General features: G+C 36.1%; 2 non-coding genes across 2 annotated transcripts; one reads left to right on the forward strand and one right to left on the reverse strand.

Annotated features, from left to right (window-relative positions):
- Positions 1-635: 635 nt before the first annotated feature.
- Trnas-gcu (transfer RNA serine (anticodon GCU)) lies at positions 636-717 on the reverse strand. The gene has a single exon. It is a non-coding gene; the product is annotated as a tRNA-Ser (tRNA).
- A 722-nt stretch (positions 718-1,439) lies between these two features.
- On the forward strand, positions 1,440-1,511 carry Trnam-cau (transfer RNA methionine (anticodon CAU)). Its single transcript has one exon. It is a non-coding gene; the product is annotated as a tRNA-Met (tRNA).
- Positions 1,512-8,325: the final 6,814 nt, after the last annotated feature.

An 8,325-nucleotide genomic window follows, 5' to 3' on the forward strand; every position in this document is an offset into this window, starting at 1 on the left:
ACACTTCTGATAACATCAGTTTCTTTGACCTTCTTAACATTAACCGCAATTGTAGATTGTTGTCCAAGACTATCCGAGTATACAAACGTACAGTCTCCTGTTACTTAAAATTTGACCATCGTTTTAATGGGTATTACACACACTTCTAGTAAACAGACACATACGCGTGTGCTTTGGTGCCGTTTTGGAATTTTGGAAACAACTCACCCCTTACCCTCCCAAACCTTAACTTGATCCCTTTTGCCTTGCTCGCAACCCTAAATGTTTCTGCTAATCGGCCGATTCGCGGCATTGATATTTGGCTACACTTCCCGCATGCATGTTAGCACTACTGGGACTTTATTTCAATGCCAAGAAATGTTGTTGTTTTTTTTTTCTCCTGTGGGAGATAAAATGTTCCACACGCACAAAAAGTACAACTCGATTATAAAGATGCAGCCGGAACAGGTCAATACACAAACCTGTCACAAACATGCACAAAACGTCAGTCCATTCAAGACACAAACCACCAAAAAAAATCATGGAGACATCATTAGGCGTGTTTTCTTTCTGACGTGACGATATCACATTACAATATTGATGAATACGGTTTGTAGTCATAACTAAAAGTTCTACACATCAGATAAAATGTATATCGACGAAGATGGGATTCGAACCCACGCGGGGAGACCCCAATGGATTAGCAGTCCATCGCCTTAACCACTCGGCCACCTCGTCCGGTGTATTTTGATGAGTACACTATTTATGTAGGGAGTGATCTATAGCTACCTGGCCTAAACCACACACAACTTTTGTCTGATATTCACGATTCAATATATGTCTTTTTCAGACAGAAAAAAATTCTAACCGTCGAACCATCCTAGCTCTAACTGATGTGCACATAAAGAACCTAGTGCATGATACTCTTTCAAAGAAGAAATATATATCTTCAGGTAAATTAAAACAATTCTCCTGGCTGGGAGAAAACTCAACATTACCCACCTACCCACCCAATAAACAGAAACAAATACATGGTCGGTCCCTTAGTGAGCAAGCATGTTCATATCAATGGATTGTTAGGCAAGGGAAAAAACTCGTACGAACATTCGTTGTATTCATCACTTCGGTAAGTATTACATCAGATAAGTGAATATCAGTTCCATTTTTTTTTAAAGTTATAAAAATCAATGTTTTCTAACAGCAGAGCCGAGTGGCCGAGTGGTCTAAAGCGCTCTCCGTCACGGATCACTGCCATCTCACCTCTGTCTGCGTGGGTTCGAGTCTCGGGCTCGGCCAATGTGGACATGTGAGAAAGCTTGCCGGTAGCTTCTCGTGGGTCGGTGGTTCTTTCCGGGGTTTTCCCGGGTTCTTCCTCCACCATTAATACTGGCCGCCATGTATAGCCTATCTTGTGCTGAAAAATGGCGTTAAACCCTATAACAACAACAATAACAACTAACAGCAGAGTGGCGCAGTGGAAGCGTGCTGGGCCCATAACCCAGAGGTCCGTGGATCGAAACCACGCTCTGCTAATCACTTTTATTTGGTTTTTGTTTTTTGTTTTTAATTTTAAATTCATAACATCAAATTATCATTTATCTTCAGGCACAAAAATATAAATAAAAGGCACATTCAGTAAATATGTATCTGATTTCATATATAAGATGTGGGTCAATGTAATTTACTTTTCACGCTTCAATGACGGCTTTTTTGGTGCGAATTTGGACCTTCTACACCGTTCTAGCAATAATAAAATGTCAAATGTACATGCAGCTAAAGTGAAATATAACAAAAGGTCAAGGTAACATTACTTTCACCCTTAAGCCATGTATTTTGTTGAGAACCTATATAGAAGTTGATACATGCATGTAAAATATTAAGTTCTTTTCTTTGGCACTGTATCAATTATTGTAGAGAATTTAAAGGTACAGAAAACAATTTGTCAAGGACATGATACAAGCAAAAGAAAAACAATGTGGCATGTAATGATATAGCATTGGAACGTTCGACAGTGATCAGGTGGACAAGCCTCCCCGTGTTTCCCACCCCACCGCCGGCATCACCCTTCCCCACCCCCAGACAAAAATGAGTGTTTGTCTCCCTGGCCCTCACTAGCTGCTAAATCCCACAGTCAGCTTGCGGTCTTCTTTGCGCTCCCTGTGAAAAATACATACTGAACCACCCCTGCGATCCCACCCAAAAGTGCCGAAAAGTTTTGACCTCTGACATGACATTGCCATATTAAAAATGGAATTTATTTTGTTTCAATTTTTCGTTAATCCGTACAATATGTGCTCTTAAAAGGCAAATTTACACATTTCCAGTGATTACATGTTTCCAAACTTGATATCCTGCTCCGGAAGGAAACGGAGGCTGGTTCTCGAAAATTAAACTTTAGATGAGCCTGTAAAATAATTGTGGTGTATATGAATAGAGGTCATACAATTTGCTATCAATTTTGGGATACATAGTATTTCTTCAATTGGTCACGGTGGGGTTTGATTCTTTTGTGTCATTCTAAAGGTATACTTTCTATTATACAATTGTAAGTTTTCTGTATTTTTCGCTTTGATCTCAGGATTTGATTCACAAACAACGTCCTAAACACAAACAATTCCTGCCTTTATAAGTTATGTGAACATGAATATTTTCCAACCACATGAATTATCAGAATTTAAAATGAGAGGTTGTTCAAATACAGCCAGAAACATCGATATTCATGTTGACATTATATCAAATGTGTTCCCATGCACAAAAACATTTGTCTGTGAAACATATGGAGGACATTTAAGTGCTGCTTATTTAAGGACATGAAAAATAAGTCCCTTTCAACTTCATATTTAGAACAGTAGATAAACAGTTATCAAGGGTATAAGAATAATAATAATAATAATAATAATAATAAATTAAGAAGAATGGCACATTTGGTTGTGAAAGTCCCATCTGATATATGCTCCTTAGTAAAACGCAATCCTCCTTTCGGATTCGCCATTTATTCAATTGTTGCAGGAGGGGGTCAATCGTTTTTCTTTTGTCGAACCAAGGGAGGCAACTAATGGAACTAGAACGTTCATTATAAACAATTGATTAGGTAGTCAACTAATGCAGCTAAGAGGTTAGTGTTGTTGTTTCCATAAAATGTTTTACCGGGGTGTACTAGACTTTATGACTGCCTTAAATCCCAAACACGCCCATATATCATTGTCATAAATAAGATGTATCAATTATTTTCTACTACTCGATATCGGATTATTTTAAACAAGGAAATGTGTCTTTCTCAATGAAACAATATGTGACTTTGCATAATCCGATCGAGAGCTATCTGCAATGTGTTGTTCGATTCAAGCTACCCTGTCTATAATTACGGCAAATTGGACATTCAGTTATTTGTGAGACGCATTGACATCGAAAGACAAACTGACTGAAGAGAGTTTTTGGAGTATGAATCTCTGGTCACAAGAAATCTACGTCAGCGCGGAATGAATAGATGTGATCATGTGACTAGCTTTAGAAATACGCCCTACCTATGCTTAGGACATAACAACTTTCACGATCCAATCAGTCAACGAAAAAACAAAATGTCTTTCTATGTAGTTGTGCCGAAAGTTTCAAATTTGTATGAGGTTACGTTGCCAAATAAAGAGTATAATCTAAAGTGGAATTGGCAGTGATAACTATGACTGTACTTCCTCATATTCTGACACTATTATTGTATAAATACGTCGCCTACCTGCACACGTTTCCGACGAAGAGATAGGTATCAAGATAAGAGAATACGGAGTGGAATTCCTATCTCCCATTCAGGATAGATACTACCCTAGAAATCGTGTGACAGACGTGACGCATTTTTGTTTTGGATATTTAATTTTGATTGTTTGTTATTTTTTAAATATTTATTATTTGTTATTTCATGTTTTATTTCGTATTCTAGAGAAATTATTTGTTACATTTTACAATACTTGCTGGTTTTACATCTTTTCTATTACTTAGGTTAAGAACATAGATTTGTAATATTATGTAAAATACAGTTTTCCAAAAGAGATAAAATCTTAGCCCTACAGTCGGAAGCATCAAACTGTAAGTGACCATTAGTTCGTTAAGTTATTGCATGATAATCAAGTAAAGGTGCGCTCTTTTTGTCTTGACCCGGGTCGCATGATGACAGATTGCACAGATTTCGTGTGCCACAAGTGTTGGAAACAGCGTCATGTTCCTAGGAAGTACAAAAGGCCAAGCTCTGACAATTGTGGAAATTTTCTTTATTTGTGTTCATGTGGGAAATATGACTTAAGAAATACAACTGCCTAAAGATGTTACATGCTAAATGATTAAATTGAAGAAATTAATTACCGAATTGCTGACGTTGCCACAAAGGAAGATAGATTGGGGATTCAAGTTGTAGAAGATGATGAACACGAGGTTGATGAAGTAATACAGGGTGCAGATGGTGAAGAAAGAGGTGATGAAACTGATCAAGAAAAAGCTTTTCACAGAGTCAACCATTCATACTGGTATCTCTTTTACGACAATTCGGGTTTGGTGACAGTTTTATTTAATGGATACAAATATTTTATATTGAAATTAGAAACAGTGTTAAATGCATTTAATGAAAGCCTTTTCAATTAAACATTCAGTCCTCCAAAGTTGCCCTATACTAACTATACTATATTTATTTGAAGCGGAACATTTAGGGCTCGCTATAATTATAAATTATTATGTCAATGTTGCTCTATTTCTATTGTCTAGCAGTACAAGTAAAGTCTTTCAACATGCCGATGGTACAACCATGACATTAGCAAAGAAAGAATCTATTAATCAATCATTTATTGTACTTGGTTTATATTGTAAAGGATCTGGTTCAAAAGGGAATAAAGAAAACAAACGGAACTTTTATTTAATTCATCAAGCAGTCTCTGTTGAATTCTGCAGACAGCTCCAATTTCAACATTGTGATCACGTTATCTTAATTTTGGGAACTAGTGCTGGAGCTCAGTTAGAATAACACTTTGTCTAAAATTAAAACTTATTACACAGAGGTGATACTAAATTGTATGACTTCTGTTCATGTATAGCACAAATGTTTTACTCGCTTTTAAGTAGCTTGATTGTCCGTAAACCAGCCGCTGTTTCCTTTTGGAGTAGGGTATTTTGTTTTGGAAACATTTACTCACTAGAAAAAATACATTTGCCACTCTAGTATCACCCTTAACGTTCAACTGGTATTATATATAGCATTACCGATAGAGAACAGCCTTATCAGAGAGAAGTTTTAATCGGAAAGAATGGTGTTAGATGCACACTGCATTTAACACTGTCTTTAATATCGGCTGAATAAAAATTTGACCAAATCCAAAATTTATGTGAATGAGACAAACTTTTGACTCTGTCAAAAACGTTGCTTTTATCAATTGTTAAGGTATATCCCTCGATTTTGGCCCTCTAGGTCATAGCAATGACATCTCCTACAGTGAATGCTGTATCAGCAATATCCCTTCAAATTATAGAGCATGTCTGAATTAGAGGCATAATTTTGGGTAATACCCATTTCAAACCATGAGCCATAACCCTCGTCAAAATAGTATCATCTACATTAAATAGTCTCATAGGTCGCCAATATTTCCAGCTTCTTTAGTCGCTCTTGGTGTTGTAAAAAATGATATTGTATCAAATCTCACTGTCCATGACGTAATTGATTCCTTGTTAACGATCTGAAGAAGAAAAAATCTCTAACAGGTTATCATATTCATAATTTAAAACGTTGTAAAATACAACTAATTTATCGATTTAACCAGACCAAAATATCTAATTTTAGACATTATATTTATAGCTGCATGTATTTTATCAACCCTTGTATGACCCTACTCAAATACGTATCATCAGCAGGTACGGATGAATTTACCAAGATTAAAACTGATTCTTTACAACTCTCATCAACTGTGTTCGATAATTACAAAATACAATAAAACTTATAAATGCATTTTAATATTTGATTTTCATTTGAAACAAGTGAGCCAAAGTCATCAATGGATTCATTAATAACATTTCGCTTTTGTTGATATTTTTCAGGATTTGGAAAGTATTTGCTATTTGCGTCACTTTCAATCACCAAACTGGATTAAAATCTCGGTATAACACCTCAAAACAATTTTATTTCTTAGTCACTTCATTGTTGTTCGAGTTCTTCCTATGTATTGATATCAAATGAATCTTTAGCGGTAAATTTTACAGAAAATAGAATCATTTTGTCTTGACATCTATACAATTCTTGGAAACTTTCTTTCTTTCTCTTCGTACTGTATAGGAGCGAGAATTCTTACTTTTATATTTTGCATTATCCACTAAGTGAGTTGTTCACTAAAATATTTTACTCTTTCCCTCAATAATAATAGATTTCACTCTACATACCTATTCATCATTACAAACATTATCTAATTTAAGTAAGTGCCTAATTTCTTCGTTGCATGTAGTTATTTTAGGATCGATCTCATAATGATGTACATGCATAACAAAATATTTTGCATACCAATATATAATTTGGAGGAATTTAAGATATAATCCATCCTGCACTGCCATAGTTCGCATAGTACCATTCTCTCTTGATCTCCAAAGATCGTAAATATTGCTATCAACTGTAATTATGAAGCTCTCGAATAGCAATATCATCGATACGTATGTGTTTGTTATGCTGATCAATTGCAGCTATTGTAACCACCTACCAAGGTAGTGCTATAACTCGTATTGGTCTCCACAATTGTTGCACACGGTATTAGTGGATCAGATACTGTTTTATATGCAACGTGCACTCCATAAAGTCGGCATTTGGATATAACTTCTAGAAACCTAAGATCGTTGTGTTCACCGAAAAGTCGTCTGACTACAAACGAAACAAGTGAAAATGGTTCTTGGATTTTGAGAGTGCTCCAGAAACAGCAGTTATGTAGACATTTTGGTGTTAACGTGTCTAAGTATAGCAGATTATACACAAAACTTAAAGAGGTTAAAGATAAACTTGCAAGTACGTTATTGGTTTTATTAATATTGGAGTACACAGGTATGGAATTAGTCAGCTCACAAATTATATTTTCCATGAAACTACCGCGATTCCATGAACGTTGTATTATTGTGAAACTTAATTTAACCCTAGCCCTTAGAATATAAGTGAACTGGAGAGAGTCCATTGCTTGTGCGCTATACATCTGGAAGGTATTACGTTCACATGTTCATACTTTATGTACCTGTGTACCTTTTAGAAGAAGAAATAAGTAGAAATTAGAAAGAATATGAAGAGGAATATCTATACCCCGGTCAACATAGACACCAATCTGATAAAATCAGATCTCCGCTGTCCTACGTGAAGATGTGACGACGACCACTGAAGAATGACATTCAGGTGACCATTAAATTAGCCAATGGAAATGCAACTTTCAAAAAATCTGAAAGTGAATCAAATCGTTCGATACACATTCATCCTTTTCACCCACGGTGCTCTTTCTCAAAACGCAAAGATATTAGACCTCATCTGACTGGTTGATAAAATTAGCAATTATGGTAATAGCATAGGTACCAGAATATGCCTTCTAAGCGATGGCTGTCAGATCTTCATTTGGTAACAGCGGAGATCTGATTTTAATCAGTTTGGTACACAGGTACTTAAAGTATGAACAGGTGAAAGGACAGCTACATAAACGAACATTTTTCCCGTCATTTCTTCTACACTTCTGATAACATCAGTTTCTTTGACCTTCTTAACATTAACCGCAATTGTAGATTGTTGTCCAAGACTATCCGAGTATACAAACGTACAGTCTCCTGTTACTTAAAATTTGACCATCGTTTTAATGGGTATTACACACACTTCTAGTAAACAGACACATACGCGTGTGCTTTGGTGCCGTTTTGGAATTTTGGAAACAACTCACCCCTTACCCTCCCAAACCTTAACTTGATCCCTTTTGCCTTGCTCGCAACCCTAAATGTTTCTGCTAATCGGCCGATTCGCGGCATTGATATTTGGCTACACTTCCCGCATGCATGTTAGCACTACTGGGACTTTATTTCAATGCCAAGAAATGTTGTTGTTTTTTTTTTCTCCTGTGGGAGATAAAATGTTCCACACGCACAAAAAGTACAACTCGATTATAAAGATGCAGCCGGAACAGGTCAATACACAAACCTGTCACAAACATGCACAAAACGTCAGTCCATTCAAGACACAAACCACCAAAAAAATCATGGAGACATCATTAGGCGTGTTTTCTTTCTGACGTGACGATATCACATTACAATATTGATGAATACGGTTTGTAGTCATAACTAAAAGTTCTACACATCAGATAAAATGTATAT

The sequence above is a fragment of the Sinohyriopsis cumingii genome, unplaced genomic scaffold, assembly GCF_028554795.1.
Source record: "Sinohyriopsis cumingii isolate HCF-2022 unplaced genomic scaffold, ASM2855479v2 utg000646l, whole genome shotgun sequence".
Classification (NCBI taxonomy): domain Eukaryota; kingdom Metazoa; phylum Mollusca; class Bivalvia; order Unionida; family Unionidae; genus Sinohyriopsis; species Sinohyriopsis cumingii.